This window comes from Mustela nivalis (genome assembly GCF_964662115.1).
Source record: "Mustela nivalis genome assembly, chromosome: 2".
Taxonomy (NCBI): Eukaryota; Metazoa; Chordata; class Mammalia; order Carnivora; family Mustelidae; genus Mustela; species Mustela nivalis.
This window is the reverse complement of record NC_139021.1, coordinates 13,837,778-13,859,336: the sequence shown is the minus strand read 5'-3', so window position 1 is coordinate 13,859,336 and position 21,559 is coordinate 13,837,778. Positions and strand designations below refer to the sequence as shown.

The 21,559-nt window shown below is 41.8% G+C and overlaps 1 long non-coding RNA gene across 5 annotated transcripts in view; it reads left to right on the top strand.

The window, feature by feature from the left end:
* The window catches only part of LOC309859196, a 606,625-nt gene that overhangs the window by 212,150 nt on the left and 372,916 nt on the right, over positions 1-21,559 (top strand). For 3 of the 5 annotated variants that reach the window (XR_014308604.1, XR_014308605.1, XR_014308608.1), the window contains exons 1-2: positions 5,530-5,618; positions 19,584-19,718. The exons of 1 other annotated variant lie outside the window; for it this stretch is intronic. This is a non-coding gene — a long non-coding RNA (uncharacterized lncRNA). Of the gene's footprint in view, positions 1-5,529; positions 5,619-19,583; positions 19,719-21,559 lie in introns of those variants that run through there. One more of the 5 variants, XR_014308606.1, reaches the window with a different exon arrangement.

Below are 21,559 nucleotides of genomic sequence, written 5' to 3'. Positions count from 1 at the left end.
CTTCCACACAGTTCCATGGGGTCATGTCAGTCATTCTCCCATAAAACCAGGAATGAGCAGGGGTGGGGGTGGAGACCAGGGAAAAGGATGATTATTTCAAGGAGATGGCCTTAAATACAACTGAATAATTTAACAACTGATTAGATTCATTTTTCAATATGCATGGACTGCATTTAAAGATATTTGGCAAAATGGAAAAAAAAATAAAATATTTGGCAAATTGGGGTTCATGTGAAGAAGAGTCAAGTTAACAGTAGAGAAATAAAAGAGACACACAATCTTTGTTCATTGAAGTTTATTTCCATTATAGAACTTCAGTCTCTCTGGTGGTTCATAATTCATCTCTTATTTGCCTACGTCTCTACAATCTTGTGACTAGGATGGTAAGTCCCGTTAAAAGTGAGTACATTGCGTATTATTTGCTATGTAACTTGATGTCTGGTGAATAGTAGGTATTTGACAAATGTTATAAGAAATGAATATTTCCTTCTACTATTTAGTATATCCAAATTGTAATTGAGGTCCTAGCAAAGGTGTGAAAAGGTTGACATTTGGTTCAGGTTCATTTCACTCCTCTTCCATCCCTATCTCTCAGAATCTGTTAACCTTTCTTCAACCAACTTTAAATTAGAAGAAATGATCAGAATCTAATTTAGACAAACAAGTGGCAGATAACAATGCATTATGTCCTGTCTCCTACAGACATTGGTCTATTAACTGATTCTAGTCCTTGGTCTTGGGATGGGCCAGTTTTCACCATGGGGGTGGGACTTAGTGGGACAGATGGAAGAGAGATGTTAGGTTGGGAGACTCTTCAAATTACCATCAATGACACTTGGTTGTTCCACTTAAGTGAATGTCCTTTCTTCAATAGTAAGCTTTGCCCATAAAACTAACTGGTAATACAGAGATTTTCATGGTACACAGACAACACTCTGCCTTAATCCCCAAAAAGAGAAAGAAAATCTAGTCTTGGATTTTTAAATTTCCACCCCAAATGAGCTTTCTAGTATTTTTCTTTTCTTTTCTTTTTTTAAGTCCAATTTCTTAACTTCCTCCTTGTGAATGAAATATCACACAGGCATGGGTTTCTGAAGGTTATCTATAGCTTTGGCTAAAATGGCTATAATTGGAGAAATGAAATAGTGCTAACTGCAAAGCCTGAATAACATTATAACATTATGCAAAATGAAGGCACTTTAGAAGAATAAAGGAAAGATGACAATGCAAATCAGAGCCAGTGAAGGTCAGACGTTTTGCATAAAGTGCCTCACAATGTAATTCATGTGAACTTCGCCCGGGGAGAGAAAAGTGACTTATTAAAGCACAATGCTTTTTCAAAGAGCATTACTGTGAGGCTCTGGATCTGCTTACAAGTCCCACAGGCGGCCATGAGGATTGGGTGAGGAGCTGGGTATAGGCATAGCCAAGCTGAAATTATAGAACCTTTGTTCAGAAATAAAATATCTCAACCCTGTGATTGCACTCAAGCTGGCTTTCTTAACCCTCCAATGGCTGAACTAATGGGTGGTTACTTTGGAAACAGGACTAGGAAGGTATTTACAGTTATTTACAGGGTAACATGTTTATCATCATCTTTTATTATCAGAACCATGTGAAGCAGGAGGTTTTAGTTTATTCTCTTTTCAATTCAGGCTACTGAGGCTCAGAAAGTTGAAGGCATTTTCTTGTAAGACTTGTAAATATTGGAGCAGACACATAAATTCTGTTAGACTCTGAGGTCTAAGGTGAATCCTTGTGTCATACAGCCTAGAAATACCTGTTGTCTGTGCCTATGAGAAGATGGGTCCTTGCACTTAGAGTGAGGTCTTAAACATGGTAGCAGGATTCTTCAGCTTGACTTGATAGCATCTTTAGTCCTCTCACATCTAATGCCTGTCTTTGTTTCACCTTCCATACTAGGTTCCCTTGCTCTAAGATAGAGGTCCAGACTAATTCTGGGCTTTAACTTGCCGTCCTCTTTTCTGGCTCAGTAGAGAGGGTAGTACTTACACAGAGTGCCACTGAGAGGCTCCAGTGTGACACAGAGCAGGAAGCGCTGTATAGAGCTAAAACCATAGACCAAGAGTCAGGCTTCCTGGATGGGACCTCCAGTTCCACCATTTACTAACTATGTGACCTGGGGCAATTTTCCTTATCTCTAAAAATGGGGTAATATAAATATCTAGCTCAAAAAGTAGTATAAGGAAGAAAACCAATCAGCTATTTAAAGTTATTATAGTGACTTGCATTGTAGTAGAGGTTCTACAGATGTCAACTCATATTTTACAAAAACTCTTAATACCCCACCAGCCCACTCAAGCCTAGGATAAATTTTCCACCATGACCCTACCTTTCTCTCAAAAAGGTTATATATGTGGTCAGTCTCACACAGACTAGCCTGATCATTAGAATCACCCAAAGTGCTGGGTAAATGTGCAGAGTCCCAGTGTCTTCTTAGACCAGCAATCTGAGCTGCACAGGAAAACTTAAGGATGTTTTCAAAAATACACTTGTCAGGCTCTACCTAGGACCCACCCCAGAGCATCTAAACATCCAGGCTGGTGAGCTGTAGCAGGGCAGGGGTACCAAAGGCAAGTCCTCATAAACCAGGACCATTAGCTCCTAGAAAGTGGAACTCTTTTTGTATAATTTACACAGATCAATAATTCATAGTATACTATAGGAGAGGGCACTGGCTTTGGCAACACTGTAAGTGCTGGAAGAATTCGATAGAAGGGGAAAAAGAAGGCACATATGTTACAGGGGAAAGAGAGAAACTCTTGGGCTCCCGATAGACTTGAGCTCAAATCAGTGACTCTAATGAAGTTACTCTAGGGTGCCTGGGTGGCTCAGTCAGTGAAGCATCTGCCTTCAGCCCAGGTCATGATCCCAGGCTCCTGGGATCCAGTCCTGCATCAGGCTCCCTGCCTAGTGGGGGGTCTTTTTCTGCATCTCCCTCTCCCTCTGCCCCTCCCTCTGCTCATGCTCTCTCTCTCATGCTTTCTCTCAAATAAATAAATAAAAACCTTTTAAAAAAAGTAACTAAGATAGTTACTCTATTATGTGATATGTTAACTATTTGTTAAGGTCGTTGTGAGAATTATCTATGGTATTAATGGCTGGCTTCTAGTGAACATTCAGTCAATGGTAGCTATCATCTCTGTGGGTTAACATCTTCAGAAATAGCTTTCTGGAGACCATTCAGAAGACTTAAGTCAAGCTGTAGAGAAAGAGAAGTTTTTATATTATAAAATATATATTTATAAGAGACCAATATTCTCTTATTTGCAAACCCAAATTTTCCTAACTAATACATATGGCTATTGCTTTCTTTTCCTTCTCTAAAAAAATGTGGCCTTCTTGATCCTCCTCATTTAATTATACTCATGGATCTCAGAGAAGAAAGACCCAGAAGGAGCCCTTTGTTTGTTATAGAGATGGGTAAGACAAGAAGACCTTGGTCCACCAGCGCGTTTCTTCCAGGAAATATTTCTCAAATGTTCCTATTAATAACATGCACTTCTTCTGAAGCTTTTAGGAAATGTCACCTAGAGCCCAGCCAAGTGGAAATGACAATTACCTGGTTGAGACTAATGATTCATCCAATTTCTGGAAACTGCACCAATGCCCCCCAGAAGAGAGCCAGTCTATTGTTTCAGTACAATGTGAAGCATTTCCAACAGTTTGTTCAGTGTCTCCGACCAGACTGTAATAGTCAAATTCCTGAAACCCAAATAAGCGTGGGCATTCTGAGGGGATTGGGGGTTAGGGATTGCGGCAGAAGATTCCTTTGCCACTTTAGATACAGGGGGATTGCTGCACATGGCTATTAGTGAAAATCTTACTTTTATCAAGTTTCAGGGACTATAAGGGTATGAATCATACCGAAATTGTATAGTCTCTTGAAACCACTGTGTGTGGTGTAATGCACTTCCCATTGTTGCTACTCTAATATCAGAGGGTATTTTCTTGGATCCAGGGTCAGCAAGAACAACGCATGCTAATGGATGGAAGATGTGGGTATCCACCCAGCATGGTCTACAGGGCCCATAAAAATTGCTGTCCTAGAAGTTTTCTCCCATCCTGATGTTTCAGTGCTAGAAATTTCTGCATTTCGTGGCTTTTCATTCTCTCTTAAAAATATGTTGCTAAGAGAGGATGACACAGGACAGCTTAATAAGTTAGGTATAGGTCAAATTAATGTGACCTCTCCCAACTAGAGGACGCAGACAAACAAGGCAGGAAGTTCTAGCCATGTTGTTTCTTTACTTGTTTCATACACTTGCTCTGTATTTTTTTTGCCCCGATCCCCTTGATCACTTGTTCTGGATCTGCCTATATGATATTGACCATCAGTATTTAGCTCAAGAGGTGGCGCAAAAGTCCTTTCCTCCGGGAAGCTTCCAGCTTACTTGCTTAGAATAATGCTTCTCTCACCGCCTTTGTGCTCTGTGACTCATGCAGTGCTCCCTTTGCTCCTACCTCATTCTTTTTTCACCATCCCTGCCCTTGTGGAGTTTAGAAAGGGAAATAGAGGTTAATCCATGTATCACACTATTCAATATAAAATTACCACTCTGTAAAGCATTATAATGAAGAGGTGCTTGGCTACAAGAGAATATTCTAAGGGAATTTGAGCTGGTCAGGTCAATGAGGGCTTCCCTGTAGAAGGAAGGAAGAAGGAATCAATCCCTTCTGATTGAGCTGTGATCAGAAGGGAGAACAGGGCTGAGCTAGGCATCTGCAGTTGACTCTGGGCACTCATGGGATTGTAGATTGTTAGAAGGATTACATGAGGCAATGAATGTCCTACGGGGGTTTCGAGCACTTGGTACGTGCTCAGTGAATGGTGCCCATTATAATTACTGGTACTGTGGATTTATTATTATGACTGTAAAGTGCTATCATATTCTCTAGTATGGCCTTTTAGCCTTTGGCAAAGTAGGTTAAAGTCACCTAGATATAAGGTCTGTCTGTGACCTAATTATTTTGGGGGATCAGTTTTTATGCTGTGGTATGTAGGATGGAAAAACAAAAACAAAAACAAAAAACAACTGTACTGATAAACCGCATGCCTGATGTTGGTATTATTTCTTTACCCTCCCTCCTAAGTCATGAATTTTTGGTTTCTGGTCACTATTATAAGTTGAAAAGTAGAAATCTTATTTCAATGTTTATCAAAATTTTAAATGTGCATTATCATTTGACCCTGCAATTTTCCTTCTAGAATCCAATCTATGGAAATACATGTGTGCCTCAAAATATAAGTCCAAGATGGTTCATTGCAGAATTATTTATGACAAAAAATACTAGAAATAATGTAAATGTACAACAGTTAGAAAGTGGTTCTATACATCCATGTGCTATCAATGAAAGATAGTGTTTAAAAAAATGAGGCATATCTTTATGGACTGACATATCAAGAAGTCCAAGGCATATCTGGAAGTGAAAATGAAATAAATCACATCCAGTATGATCTCTTTCATGAAAAACAAAGGTAAAAGCAAAAATGGTTTGTGATTCACAGAGATAATGAATACTGTGATGGTCAAGAGTGCCTGTCCTGAAGTCAGAAGACATGGGTTGAAATCCCACTGCTACTGCTTTCTAACTGGGTGAGTTTGGGTGAGTTACTTAACCACCCTTGCATCAGCTTTTCCATTTGTAAAATGGGGGTAAAGATAGTATATACCTTACAAATGGCTAACAGACACATGAAAAAATATTCATCATCATTAACCATCAGGGAGATTCAAATCAAAACCACACTTAGATACAACTTACACCACTTAGAATGGCCAAAATTAACAAGACAAGAAACAAAAAGTGTTGGAGAGGATGTGGAGAAAGGGGAACTCTCTTACACTGTTGGTGGGAATGCAAGTTGGTACAGCCACTTTGGAAAACAGTGCGGAGATTCCTCAAGAAATTAAAAACAGAGCTTCCTTATGACCCTGCAATTGCACTACTGGGTATTTACCCCAAAGATACAGATGTAGTGAAAAGAAGGGCCATCTGTACCCTAATGTTCATAGGAGCAATGGCGACAGTTGCCAAACTGTGGAAAGAACCAAGATGCTCTTCAACGGACGAATGGTTAAAGAAGATATGGTCCATATATACAATGGAGTATTATGCCTCCATCAGAAAGCATGAATACCCAACTTTTGTATTAATAGGGATGGTACTGGAAGAGATTATGCTGAGTGAAATAAGTCAAGCAGAGAGAGTCAATTATCTTATGGTTTCACTTACTTGTGGAGCATAAGAAAAAACAGAGGACATTGGGTGAAGGAAAGGAGAAGGTAGTTGGGGGAAGTTGGAGGGGGAGATGAACCATGAGAGACTGTGGACTCAGAAACAAACTGAGGGCTTTGGAGGGGAGAAGGGTGGGGGGTTGGGTGAGCCTGGTGGTAGGTATTAAGGAGGGCATGTATTGCATGGGGCACTGGGTGTTGTGCATAAACAATGAATCTTGGAACACTGAAAAGAAATAAAAAATCTAGTATATACCTTAGAGGAATATTTTGAGGAGTAAATAATTTAATATGTACAAAGTGCTTAGAATATTGAATACTCCAAGGGCTTATATGTGATTACTATTACTATTATTAAACCTATATGTAAACACACAGAAAAAGGACCATAGAGAAATTGCAGATCTTTCAATAGTAAAAACGGGTAACAGTATACATTTATCCTAAGTTCCTGCTTCATTTAACCAAGGATATGCAATGTAAGGGAGGCAAGCATGACCCCATGTAGCTCACGTTGCCATGACTTTCATGTCACTCTGGAGCCTTGGATCCTCATTGGATCTAAAGCCGAAGGTCACACATTTCTTCCAGGCAGGACTCCACTGTGTTGAGAAAGCAGTGTAGAGAATGTTCACTGTTGGTGAAGGACATACCTTACCAACCTGGGCATTTTGATGTAAGGAAGAGTTTGCAAACCTCAGGCTGTCCTGGATGACATGACCTGAACTCAGTTTTAGGGATGCCGCGTGTTCCTACTGGGGAGAAAGCACAATGAGCACCTGGGTGTCTTTCCAAAAATAATGTACCTGCACCTCCATTTCCAAAATTAATGTACCTGCGCCTCCATTCTAACGAATCAGAAAGCATTTCCTCTTGTTCTGCACCTGTCCTCTCCCCTGTCCATGGCTGTACTTTTGTCATTTTTGTCCTAGATGATTTTGCCATTGAGTTTGCCCCAAGAACACAAGTCCATTTTCCTACTTACTTCCACTAAACTGCTGATGATGGGGCGATGACAGGGAGAAGGCAATCCACAGAGAGGGGCTTTCACTTGTTAGTCCTTATATTTCTTGATGGTCGGATGTTTTTGCAATGATGTTTTTGCAATGAGTGCTTTTTACATAAAAGAAAGAAGTTCTTGCTTTCTTCCTCATAGCATTTATCTATGTGGTTGATATTTGGGGGGTCAAACAGTATAACCAGAGGTCAATTTCCATAGCTCTTTTTCTAATTCTAAGGGAATAACTTTATTTAGTTATTTTTTTAATTTTAGTATTCAAATGTTTACGTACAGAAAAGTAAAGATTTCATTATAATGGATGCTTATACCTTGATTTAACACTTCCTGATATTTTGCTGCATTTAGTTTATCCCTTTTTTCTTAACATTTGCTTAGTGTTTTAAAGAAGTTTATATTTTAAAACAAATTACAGACATCATGGCATTTTATTTCCAAATATTTCAGAATGCAACTGCAAAAAAAGAAATTAGGCTATCATCTTACATAATAAGAATACAATTATCATACACCTAAAAGTAACAGTAATTTCCTAGTGGCATATAATGCCCAGCCCAAATTCTAAATGTCTTCAATTATCTTTCATAGCTGATTTGTTCAGACCACACACTGCATTAGTACACTGGGGACTCTTTTGTGGCTTTCTGAAAGGCATCTGAAGGACATCAGAATTAGGAGGAAACATGGCAAGGGGCTTTGCTTTCCTTGGGTGATGAATTTGCCTGGCAGAGGCCAAGGCACGCAGCATTCTTGCTTAATGACCAAGAACCAGAACAGGAACAGGCCTGTGATTGCCTATCGATGTGAGTTTGGAATTGAGTGACCAGTATGGAAATCGCATGCAAATCTAAGCAAACCATACAGACTTCCCACAAAGGGGTTAGTGAGAATTACTACACTCATGAGGGAAGAGAATATGTTCTAAAATTTGTTGAGTTGAGGCTTTGCTGGTTTATATAAGTTTTAATTCCATTTTCCCTCTCCAGAGAAGGGTAAGTTCCTTGAGTTGTCACCTATCCACAGCATTCTGCATAAACACTGAGACTTGAATGATTTGTGTTGTGTTATTGGCACTAGGTATACTGCCTTTGATTGCTCCAGGGGCTCCAAGGATGTTCAAGTCCTAATTCTGCCAATAATCCCAAGTGACCTTTACTTCAGCTTTAAAAATCACTCATGTTCGCTGGGAAATGGGGGGGGCTTGACTAATGCTCTTTAAGTTGATTTCCAGTTCTGAAGTTCCAGGTAACCCTAAATTCTTCCTTTTTGACCCCAAATTTCTCTCTCAGTCATACAAATTTCTTTCCTGTGTACTTCTAGGTAAAAGAAAATCTTGTTAATTGTATTAGCTGCCCTCTTATAATTTGATTGTCCATTTCATTTTTTGTTAGTTTATTTGTAAGGGAGAATATCAAGGGGGCATTTGGATGTCTTCTTCAAAATTGGAGATTTGCTTTCTCTGCAGGATCTTAAACAAATGAATATTTTTAAAAACACAGTCTTAGGAGGGCTCTGTAACAGAACTTGCTACTCTGTGTTGGTAAAAGCATCAGAAAAACCAAAGACCCTCCAAGAGAGAGGATGTACAAGGGAGCCAGCTGCTAGGGATCACGTCTGAATTCCCTGCACAGCTTCCAGGTTCCAACAGTGCGAAGGGAAGGGAACAGTGAGAAGGGAATCAAGAAAACATTTCTCGAACACCTACCACGTCTCAGGCACCACACATGCACATCTTACCTAAACAGTCCACCACGGGATCCGAAGTATGTATCAACCTTATTTCCTATAAGTAAGGACATTTTCCACTTTCCAGATGAGGAAATGGAAGTTTAGAATGTTCTTTCAAATCATCTTCTCAAGGTGGAGCAGGAAGAAGTCAGGAGCTCCATGGCCAGACTCCAGGCCAAAGCCCTCAGTCTTTCTCCTTCTCCTTGCCAGTTCATCTTTCCTTCCTTTTTCATCTCTTAAAATGCCTCGCTGTAGACGCTGGCCGAGACTGAGCACTGGGAATGCCTCTATGGCAGAGTAGTGCTCAAGAGACTGATTTGCAAGAGTATCTGTGGGTTTACTTGTTTGTTCTGAGCTGCAGTCTTCCTTGGGAATCAAGCCCTGTGTCATCTACTCTTAAAGTAACCAGTCTCTGAATTCAGTCCAGGTCGTCTGCCCTAGTTTTGCCCCGCTGGATGATTTTTCCCTCTTTTACCTGGGTTCCCCTCCCTTCCTTTTCCTTATCCTTATCATCTCCTGAGAGATCCGTCTCTGACTCTTCAGCCTAGGTTAAATCTCCCGGGAACACTCCCCGTGTTCTCTGGCCATTTGCTTTTTCAGCATGTATTTATATATATTTAGTTGCTATTTTGTGGTGAAGCAGATTAACACAGAGCTTAAGTAAATGGGCTCTAGAACTGACCTGTCTGGGTCTATAACCTAGGATCGCCTACTTACTAGCTGTATATATGTTGGCCAGGCTGCCTAACCACAGTGTGCCTCGGTGTCCTCATCTATAGAATGGGCTAATAATAGCACCCAGTATTCACTGGATAGCAGTGCTGGTTAAATCAGTTGCTCTATGTGAAGTTCTCAGAACAGTGCCTTGCACAGAGCAAGCACTCAGTCATTATGAGCTATATCCTTTTCTGTCTTACTTCCTCAATGGACAGTGGTTCTGTTGGGGGCAGATCCTATATCTGTCTCATTTGCTATTGTATTCAGTATCTCCCCACATTGTGGATACTCATGAAATATTCATTGCCCGCTCCAGTTACCTCCTTTCCTCATCACACACCTCGGCATCCTACGGAATGCTTGCCGTGGACTGGAAACTTTCACGTAGATAATGTCTCATGCCTCTCGTCCATTAGTTACTATTGGCATAACAGTTCTACTGACAAGGAAAGTAAGGTTCAGGGAGTAAACTGCTCTGCCTTGGGAAACACAGCTATTGAATAATTGAGGTAGTATTGAAACACAGCTCTGGGGACCCTCGGCCCTGTGCTCTTGCTCTTTTTTTGTCTCCGGGCTGCCTCTTTTTGCCATGGAGTGAACAATGAACCTTATGTAAACCCTATGTAAATAGGAGGTCTGGTTTCATGTAACCAAAGCCAAAGCCAAGTAAGCAGAAGTTGACCAAAGTGTCACAGTCACCTGATATTTTAATAATAATAATAAAAAGGTATCTCCTTTTTTCCTAGATACCAAAATGAATGTTGATTCCCAAGTGGAGATGGAAAGTCATTTAAGACCTCTCCCACAGAGGTCATAGCTTTCTGTAGAAAGAACTAAAGATCCACTTGCTAATGCTGATTTATAGGTAACCATGATGGTCATCTTGGGCCACTCTGAACTATAATAACTCCCAGTGTGGGATGGCTCAGCTAGAGGACCGGTGAACTGTGATGTTTGTCCTGAATTAAGGGCAATTTATGTGCTTCTCAAACTTTAATGTGCTTCTCAAACTTTAACCTGGGGGCCTTATCACAAGGCTGGATTCTAATTGAGTGGGTCTGAGGAGGGGCCTGAGATTCTGCATTTGTAACAGGTTTCTAGCTGATGTCGATGTTGCTGGATCACAGATGATCCTTTGGAAAGTAGTGGTTTATGGGATTTCCCTGAGCTGCATTCTAGCCAAACACAGTGTTTCCAGTAAAGAATGGTCTTTGCAGAGGGGCATCTGGATGGCCCAGTCGATTAAGCATCTGCCTTCGGCTCAGGTCATGATTTCAGTGAAGGTCCTAGAATCTAGCTCCATGTAGGGCTTTCCTGCTCAGCAGGAAGTCTGCTTCTCCTTCTCCCTCTGCCCCTCCTCCCTGCTCATGTGCTCTCTCTCAAACAAATAAATAAAACCTTTAAAAAATAGTTTTTGCAGGAACAGAAAGAGCAGGAGCCTTCTGGGGGAGCTAAGTGCATTCAAGTCCAGTTCTGTCACTTAATGGGAATGGGGTCATGGGCCAGATTCTTCTCTTGAGATGTGGGTGTCCTCGTGCATAAGTGAGTGTGGTGCATATTGGGGAGAAGCAGCGGTTCGATGTAAATTACCTGTAAGGTTCTGGCAGTTATAAGACTGCATGACGGCCTGACTCCTTCTCGTGCCTAAACTGAGGTTGAATTATTTTTTTAAGAAGGGAGTTGCGGGGGGTACCTGGGTGGCTCAGTTAGGTCCAGCGTCCAACTCTTTTTTTTTTTTTTTAAAGATTTTATTTATTTATTTGACAGACAGAGATCACAAGTAGGCAGAGAGGCAGGCAGAGAGAGAGAGAGAGAGAGAGAGAGAGAGAGGGAAGCAGGCTCCCTGCAGAGCAGAGAGCCCGATGCGGGGCTCGATCCCAGGACCCTGAGCTCATGACCCGAGCCGAAGGCAGCAGCCCAACCCACTGAGCCACCCAGGCGCCCCCCAGCGTCCAACTCTTGATTTTTGGCTCAGGTCATGATCTCAGGGTGGTGAGATCAAGTCTGGTGTTGGGCTCGGCTCTCAGAGTGCAGTCAGCTTGTTTCTTTCCCTCTCGTTCTCCCCCGGCTCCCTTTCTCTCTCTCTCCTTCTCTCCCAAATAAATAAATGCAGTAAATAAAAGAAGGTGGTGGGGAAGGGCTCAGAATCTGGTGAAAGAGATCAGCAGGAGCCATGGGAGCTAGTAAGTATCCCCAGAGCCTGCTGTTCATGATACAACTCCTTAGCCCTTTTCTGCTTCTCTGTGCTCTGCGTCCATCCCACCAGATGGCCAAGAACATTTTGTCACCATAATACACAGGCTTTGGTCCTAAAATTTCCTGGTCATGAAGGATGCATGACCCTGACTTTTAGCTAGAGCAAAATAGCTAATTTTGGATGCCACAGAGCCAAAAGACCTTATTTCAGAGAGGGAAGAGACTTCTCTAAGAACACCCAGTCAATTGGAAAGTAGTTTGAGCTCAGAGCTCCTGTGGGCTCACTGCCAGCCCCATATTTTCTCTGCAGTATAAATGAATGCAATGTGCAGGTTTTAGTAATATGCTTGGATGTCCTTAGGCAGCTGTCATAAAATAGCATTCCCATATGAGGTACACCACCTGTGTTTCCAAGTTGTTCCTGACATTCTTATTTTAATTTACTTAGCCCATCCTGTTTAAAAATAAGATTCCTAATACCTTTCTCTGGTATTCAGCAGTAGGTATTGTTGGCAGTAATTGAAAACACCGCACTGGAAAGTGGTCTTTCTCCTCCAATCATACATGGTGAGAATTATGCCTATTTCCCGGGGCCTGATGCTACCATTTTGCCCCAAGTACGCTGCACACTGATAAGTGCTTTCCGTTTGAGGGCCAGGAGAGATCAAGTAAAGTCAGAAAAGAAGACAAGAAACACAGGGGAGAAGACTGTGATGTTGTTCTTGGAAAACTGAAATATGCCCTCACCACCTTCCATGTTTCCTGTCTCCCACGCCTTCTGTGGAATATGCCTTCTCTACTGTGTTCAGGGCTTTTAAAATGTGGCTCTCAACAGAAATGAAGGAAGGGATAAAGGAAGGAGGAAAAGCTTATCATCTCTCTGTTGGTTAATGTAAAACTTTGAGAACGCTCTGTATCATAGAGTATGATTGGTGTTCATTTCCTCCCAGGAAGTGATGTATTAAGAATACTATGAAAAGAGATGTACTTTCACAGGTAGACTCCACATCTCACATGTGGAATCATCACACTGACCACTGTCATTGTCTTCAGGCACATGATTCATCAACATATATTCAGAGATGATTTGGTATCAGGCACCATGGAGGTCGACGTATGAGCTACAGATACACATCATACATGGAACCATGGTTCCCATCATGGTGAATTGTCAGGTCCCTTCCTATGAGAAAGCTGCCAGAACTATAAAATGGCAGGTGTATCCTTGCCCTTGTCTTAAAATAGCCAACCATTTCTGCCTCCCATCCCTCCCACTGTTCTCAGTGCCAAGTCTTGAACATTATACTCCTTGTTCCCTGCATCCTGTCCCACACTGCTGTTCATCTTCCTACCTCCTTACTTTATAATTTTTTCTTCTGTTGGTTTCATCCTGTCATTCTGTCTTAGTCCTCAGGACCACTGTTCCAGCTCTGCTCATTTTCCTCTTCCTGGACTCACCAGGTCATATTCCCTCTCTGGCTATACTATTCCAGGTCATCTGGATAGGCTCTATAGTGAACATTGTCCCAAGAGCTCCAACATTATATAACTTCAAGGGTCTCTGCATTAGTTTACCTGTTTCTTCTGGGACAAATTACCACAGTCAGTAGCTTAAAACACAAGTCAAGTATCTTATAGTTTACAGATCAGAAGTCCAGACAAGATCAGGCATGTTTAGGGTGGTATGGCCATAGAGAGGAGATCAGAAGTCCAAAATGGACCTTACTGAGTTAAAATCCTGCTATCAACAGGACTATATTCTTTTTGTAGGCTTTAGGGGAGATCCTGGTTTTTTTGTATTTTCTAGCTTCTAGAGGCTGCCTAGAATCCTGGGCTCATGGCTCATGGCTCCTTCCTCCACCTTTCAAGCTGAACATGTCCAGTGGGTCTTTTTGATGCTATCCTACTGGTTCTGATCCTTCTTCCTTTTCTCCATTTAAGGACCTTACGATTACACAGGGCCACCCAGATATTACAGCATATTGTCCTAGTCATAAAATCAGCTGGTTTTAGCAAACTTTGTTTCGTCTGAAAAAATTAATTTCCCCTTGCCAAATAATATTCCATATTCACGGGATTCAATTCATTCCCTGGACTTGGGAGAAGACTTTACTGAGGGATGGGCAAGAAAAATCTTGGGGTGGCTTTGGTCAGAGAAGATAAAAGAGGCCTTAGAAATATTCTCGCCACTGTCCCTTCATGCCTTGCTGTCACTACTTCACAATTTTTCCAAGACTTACCCTATCTTGCTAAAAAACACATTAATCACTCAAGACTACAACACAAATCCAATATGTAGTTATTGCCGTCAAAAAAAATAAAGCAAACATGCATTAAATATTTAAATTACAACCTAAGGAGCATCTATTATTCAATGCAAGTTATCAATGCAATAAATAATACTCATAAATAGTTTTAGATGTTTTAAAGACAACACTGTCAAACAATGAACTGAGTACTTTCAATGCAGACTATCTTTTAATTTCTAAAATAGCTTGAGTGTTATTGATACTCACATTTTTCAGTAAGTCAATATAGACTCAAAGAGGGTTGGTATATTGCAAAATGTCACATAGCTAGTATATGGAGAGGTGGGATTTGAAGCTGGGTTGGATTCCATGGCCCAGATAGGACCACTAGGCAACACTGCCACCTTAGGAGTTCAGAGGACAGACCCATCAGGGGAGGAGTGTAGTAGCTAAGAAATGCTTCTTGAAGGTGATGATATGTGAACACACATTTAAAAGGTTGCTCAATGAGAATCCCCTTAAAATTCCTTTAAGACTATAGGGGAAATCAGAACTTATTTACACTCCAATTACCAAAACAGGTTCACCCCCAGGGCTTGCCTGTGCTATTAAGACAGTGTGCATTCACGACCCATGCTCCGTTTACTTCAACTTCCAATTCCCATCTTGGGGAGACAATTAAAAAAGTAATACTTGTTTTCTTTAGGCCTTAGATTAGCTCTTCCCTGTAGCCCCAGAGGGGACATTCCTCAGCACAGCCAGATGAGGGAGCTTGGGTGTGGCGAAAGGATGATTGGGAAACTGAGTGTGGGGGTGCTCCCAATGTGCTCTAGGGGCCATTTTAGGGAGCACAAGCCAACAGATGGAAATTACTCGTATCCCTTTAGAGACTGCAGAGCGCACAAGTCATTCATTCATGAATGCATGCATCATCAAGCAAGTCATGACTCCTAAAAATCTAAGAATCCATAGGAGACAATACATAAAAATTATCCTTTATCAACAATTATCCTCTATCAACAATACAGACTCAGACATAGCAAATAAGTATTAAGTACAAAGTGTCAAGAGTCTGTCATCTATACATAACACAAGCATGTATGTGTCGTACTATATTCTAATGTGTTTGTGTACATTTTCTAACTTCTACGAGGGCGAGATCTCTTCAGATACAAGACTGTTAGAGCCACTTTTGCTTCTTCAGAGAGCAGCACATGCATTTCTACCCATAGGAAAGCCTAATGATGATAGTGTTGAGGCAGATGTAATGAATTATAATTTACCAAGGAAACTCTGAGGAGTTGGCCAAGCATAGTTGTTTTGTTTTGCACCAAGTCACTAATTCTGAGTCAGGAAAAGACATGTTTTTGCTCCTTAGATTGTTTTTTGGAAAGAACCTAGAACTCGGGGGTAGATTGGTTTTCAGACATCACAACTGTGCATGCGAAGCATGTGAACAACCTAAAACTTAAGACCCTCAGAGGCAGAGAGATCTAGTTCAGAAATTTGCTTCTGCCCCTTGTCCTTTCTGGGATATCATGGTTCATATGCTCAAATATATCCATGATGTTGATAATTAAGTTCATGTTCGTTGAATCTATAGAATGGCCAGACACTAGTTTAAGAGGATACATGTAGGAGATCATTTCTTTCTCACACCAACTCTCCAAGGTAGGAAATGATATTATTCTCATTTGTTAAGTGGACAGCATGAGGCACAGAGAGGTTAAGTAATTTTCTCAGAGTAACCTAGCTAGGTATTGACAGATTAGGACTCAATGAGATACACTAGCTACAGAGCCCATGCTTTATTATTATTAAAATTCCTGTGATATTTGTGACTTCTCCAGGGGGAAGTTACATGAAGAATTATGGTTTCAATAGAACTTGGTTTCTCAAACCTGAGTTTGGAACCAAAGGTGGCTCTCTCCCACTCTCTAAAATTATGAGCATTATTAAAGTAGAATACACATCATCTGCTTTAGAAGATTTTTTATTTTTTATTTTTTAAAACCCATTGAGCAGGGCGCCTGGGTGGCTCAGTGGGTTAAGCCGCTGCCTTCGGCTCAGGTCATGATCTCAGGGTGCTGGGATCGAGTCCCGCATCGGGCTCTCTGCTCGGCAGGGAGCCTGCTTCCCTCTCTCTCTCTCTCTCTGCCTGCCTCTCCATCTACTTGTGATTTCTCTCTGTCAAATAAATAAATAAAATCTTAAAAAAAAAAAAAAAACATTGAGCAAGTGGCTGGTATTCTTGGAGACTGGACTCCCTGACTACACCTCTCTAAGCTTCTGTAAGTGGAGAAGTCTCCCTCTCTCCCTCTGCATGGTGTGAGATTGTTTGTGCTACAGTGGTTGGGACCAAGAGGAACAGTTGTTTGTTCAAAGGAGAACGAGAAGGTTTAGGCAATGGTTATACCCAGGTGGTCAGTCTACAGAAGATAAGACTCAGGGCCCATGGAGGTGGTCCTGAACCATGTGACAGATGGCGGTTTCAGCGAAGAACATCAAGCATCATGGTCAAGACCGTGAGGCATAATGTTGCTATGGAGGTAGGGTGACCTGTGTCTCACACCTGACTTCATACTTCTGAACTACCTGTATCAGGGAAAATACTTGCAAAGCTTCACTTTCTTTGTTTGCACAATGGAAGCAGTAATACAAATCCAAAATGCCTCATTTGTGTTTCTGAAATGCAAAAATATCTGAAAACAGGAAATATTTTCATAAGCCCAAGGCAACTCACTTGACAGCTAAACTTGACCTGAACTGGCAGGAGCTTCTTATGGCTGTCTTTCTAATGTGTTTGACTAAAGCACAATATCCCGGGCCCTGCTGATGGTCAGATTAAATACAGCATATATACTCTATTACCATTCTAAAAATAATTAAGAGAGCGATGAATTTAAAAATGCATCTTGCCCCAAAAGTTGTGGATAGAGGGTAGTGTTGGCGTACCATCCACCTCATCAGGTTTCCATGTGGATTAAGAGGAAAAGGTTTATCAGTTACTAACATACCCCAAACCACCAAATTAGTCTGTTTCCTAAATAGTCATTGCATTCTATGTATAAGGTACTTCAGTGAAGCAATTCTGTTGTTCTGTGCCATCAGTTTTATTCTCCTTATAAGAACGTCATAATGCAGTGTTTAACATGCTTCAGTATTTTAGGGCACCTGGGTGGCTCAGTTGGTTAAGCATCCAAGTCTTGGTTTTGGCTCAGGTCATGATGTCAGGGTCCTGGGATGGAGCCTCATGGCAGCCTCCCTGCTGCAAAGTCTGCCTGTCCCTCTCCCCCTGTCCCTCCCCCAACTCCTGAGCACGGGCTTTCTCTCTCAAATAAATAAATAAATAAAATCCTTAAAGTGCTTCTGTATCGCCTCCAGGATTTTTTTCAGGATGCCTTCCAAATGTTTTTGTTTTTTGTTTTCCTTGCTTTTGTGATTTTCAGGAGGTTTCAACTGCTAGGTTTTTTTAGTTTGTGAAGCGAACTTGTGTTCCTTACTCCAAAGACCCCTGAATGGTTTGCTGACTGAAGGACGGGCCCAGCTCCAAGGTGTACAAAGCAACAAGGAATCATGTCACTACCTGCCAAGCCCTGTCCTGAACCGCCTTCAGCTGCTAAGGGGAACTCCAGGTTCAGAGATAAAATGCAAAAAATAGGTTTCTTAGACTTTAAGAGGTGCAACCTTGCCTTACAAAGAGTGGAATTGATTCATTTTTTTAATTAATTATTTTTTTATTGTGTTATGTTAGTCACCATAAAATACATCATTAGTTTCTGATGCAGTGTTCCAAGATTCATTGTTTATGTCAACACCCTGTGCTCCATGCAATCCGTGCCCTCCTTAATACCCCCACTAGGCTCACTCATTCCCCCACTCCCTTCGCCTCTAAAGCCCTCAGACTGTGTCGTGGAGTCCACAGTCTGTCATGGTGGAATTAGATGGAGTTCAGGAAGGCCACTTTCAGAATGCCGTGAGAAAAACAAGCAAACTTCCTTACAGATGGATTCCCTGAAAGACGGAACGGGCTACCTATGGTTTTATGAACCTCCGGCTCTCTGGCAGTGGGAAGGCGAGCCTGGACACAGAGTTGTCAGGAGTACTGGGGCAGGGTTTCACATTCCTCAAAGTGGTTTGCATGCTGTGACCTCTGAGAATCCCCTGAGATTCTGTGAGCCTCAAGGAAGACAGAGAAAGCAGCAATGCAAGGCTCGGTGGAGAAGCCCAGGAGCTCCCCCAGACCTCCTGGTTCTGCTTGGCTCCTGCATTGTTGTCCTGAGTGGCCAGATTGGAAGGCTGAGCTAAGTGCTCAGCAGTGATACATTTGGCTCTGCTTCTGTCCAAAGAGCAAAGTGGAGAAAAAAAAGAGTATGGAGTTCTGGAACCTCTTTCAAGGGTGATGAAGAAAATCATTTACATTTCACATGAAATTGTGGACCCACTTGACATTTGCAGAAACCATGAGGAAGCTTCTCTGTCTTTAAATTATCCACTGCTAATGCACAGTGACATTCTTTGGGGGAGGGGCTAAGCACAGCATGGCCCCTTTCCCTGTCCAAGCTGTGAATCAAAAAGAGACACAAGGGGGTTGATGGACAGAGAACAGAATGCCAGTTTTCTTACTGACAAAGATGATGCTAGAGATTCAGGCAATATTGGGCTTTCTAAAGTTATTTCCTAGAATTAGGCTGGCTTTCCCACGGGCCACTGATGTGCTAGATAAGTTGAGTTCTCTTTGGTATAGGAGAACATGGTTATTCTTCATGGTAGAGCGCACAACTTCCCTCAGCCAGCAGTTATGGGATGTCAAAGGGGAGAGAAAGATGAGCTCTGGACACCCCATGTTTTGTCCAGGACTTTCCAATTCAGTTGTTAGGGGGTCACCATGGAGAGTAATAGGCAGGGGGGCAATTTTTTTTTTCAGGGAGACCTGTGGAATGGGGAACACGTATTCCCCATCTAATGAGCCTTTCCTTGTTTGAAGCCTTTTTTGAGAGAAAAGAATGTATATCCTTTACAGTTTTGGCAGCATTCCACACTCCTGCCTGGAATTTCATAGTTGCAAGTGTTCACATAAAAAAAAAAAAAAAAAAAAAGTAGCTAACCCTGACCTGATGTTCGGGAAAAAAGAAGTGAAGTATTCTCTCAAAAGGAGAGCTCCATATAGTCCAATGCTGATGGGACGAGAAGCATCCCTCCAACCGTTTTCTTTAGATGCCTCTGTGCAGAGCGAACCAGCTGCGTGAACTTGGCCAAGTCATGTCACCTCTGTGGGTCTCTTTTCCCTCAGGGGTTAACCTGGTGGGGAGTTGCATGGCTGCCTTAATCCTTTCCATCCCTCTCGCTCTCTCAAGCTCTGCTCTCCTATTTCCAAGAACAATAATTACCGCAGAAAATATCATCTTGCCTTAGATTGTGATCTTCATGACTTCATCTGTGTGAACAAACATCAAGAAACAGCTGAAGCATAACACAGGATCTACGGCGATGTCAAGGGCCCTTCCTGAAAACTTCCAGTGGAGATAAACTTTCAAACAAGCAGCATTTGTGCGTCAGGAGGGAGGCGGGAGAAGGTGGCAGAGTATGAAGCAGGGTCTTTATTCAGGGTGTAAGCTCCCGTTTCCTGGGACAGTGAGAACTTTGTCTTTTGGGAAAGGCTGTATGAAGTGTTTGCCTGTGTTGTCACTGGAGGACAGAGAAGAAGAATGACATGTGTGTGAGCTGCTTCCTTCCTAAATCCTTCAATCCATCTCTTCAACCCAAGCTGGCAGGCTCTGTGGCTTCTCGCTGGGCTGCTGTGCTGGGCCAGGCCGGTGTGCAGGCGTGTGCACACACGCACCCTAGTGTGTCTACACACAGGGATAGTCACGCAGTTTCCTACCACTGAGCTGAGCAAGGACGGGGTCCCCTGAAGGAAGGGTCAGTGTGTGACTTAACCCTCACAATGTACACTTCTCCTGAGTCACATTCTTGAGTCACCTGGGGGGACTGAATTGCTCCTGCCTTAAAGCTACCTGGACACTGCACACCTGTCTCCATTAGACTATTTTTCTAGTGGGGCACTTATTTTGTCTCCTGTTGGCCCATCCCCACTAGACCGTGAGTTCTTTGAATGCAAGGACTGTAACAAAATTAGAGTTTGTTCCCTAGTTGCAAGCCTTACCATATAAGCAGCAGTCAGTGAATGCTTTTTTAAATGAACTTAGGGTGAAGGAACATAGGAAGCACCATTGGGACTTTTGCTTCTCTTACAGCCACCCCCCTTTTACTAAGAACAACCACTGCTCACTAGTCGGGGTGGGCCCCCGGCAGCATGTTTCTACTACCTGGGACTCCTCGCCAGCGCAACAGTAGAAGAGACCTTGGCCAGTCAGATTCCCTCCGGCAGGCTGAGAGGTAGGAGCGGCAGTTCTCAGGGTAGGAACCAAGCTGTAAGGCAGCTTGCTTCTGCCAGGTATCCAAAGACACAATGTAAGCTCTGCAAAAGATATAGAAATGAAGCCTATTTTCATGAACAAAAGTAATGCTTGTTTACTGTACAAATTCAAGCAATGTATATGATTAGGATGTAGAAGTTCATCTTTAAGAATGGCTAAGAATTGGGGCTCCTGGGTGGCTCAGTCTTTTAAGCATCTGCCTCTTGATCTCAGTTTAGGTCATGATCTCAGGGTCGTGGGATTGAGTCCTATGTCTGGCACCGTGCTCAGCATGGAGTCTGCTTGAGATTCTCTCTCTCCCTCTGCCCCTCCCCCATGCAAGTGCTCTCTCTCAGAAAAAAAAAAAAAAAAAAAAGGCTAAGAATATTTTGCCAAAGAAAAATAGTAAGGGGTGGCTGGTGCTACCAGATAAAAACAGTATTATTGGTAAACCAGTAGGAACTATCTATCTAGAGGCACTTATTCTAGGATTAAATGTACCATTTCAGCTCCATGCAGAAAAAAATACATATATTTATTTAACGGTGCAGGGACAGTTGATTTTGCATTTGGATGACAATGAAGTTAGCCTATCTTAAAAGGAGCATAAAAATAAATTCACATAATTATAAACATAAAAATAAAATAACAAAATCATTGTTAGAAACTAATATTGAAGACTTTCTTCATTCTTTGAGGTGGAAGAGGCCAAGGAAACCCAAAGAGAGTTTATAAAGAAACAAAACAAAACAAAACAAAACTAGTAGCTTTGGTTATGTTTTAAACTAATATTACTAATTTCAAAAAAAAACTGTTAAGAGACTCCGTAAAGAAAGAAGGTAAATAACTGACTATAAGAAAGTATTTGCAACTCATATAAAACACAAAAGAATATCTCCAGGATACAAAGACCTTTTACAAACTAAGAATTAGAACACAAACGATCTAACAGAACAATAGATAAGAACACAT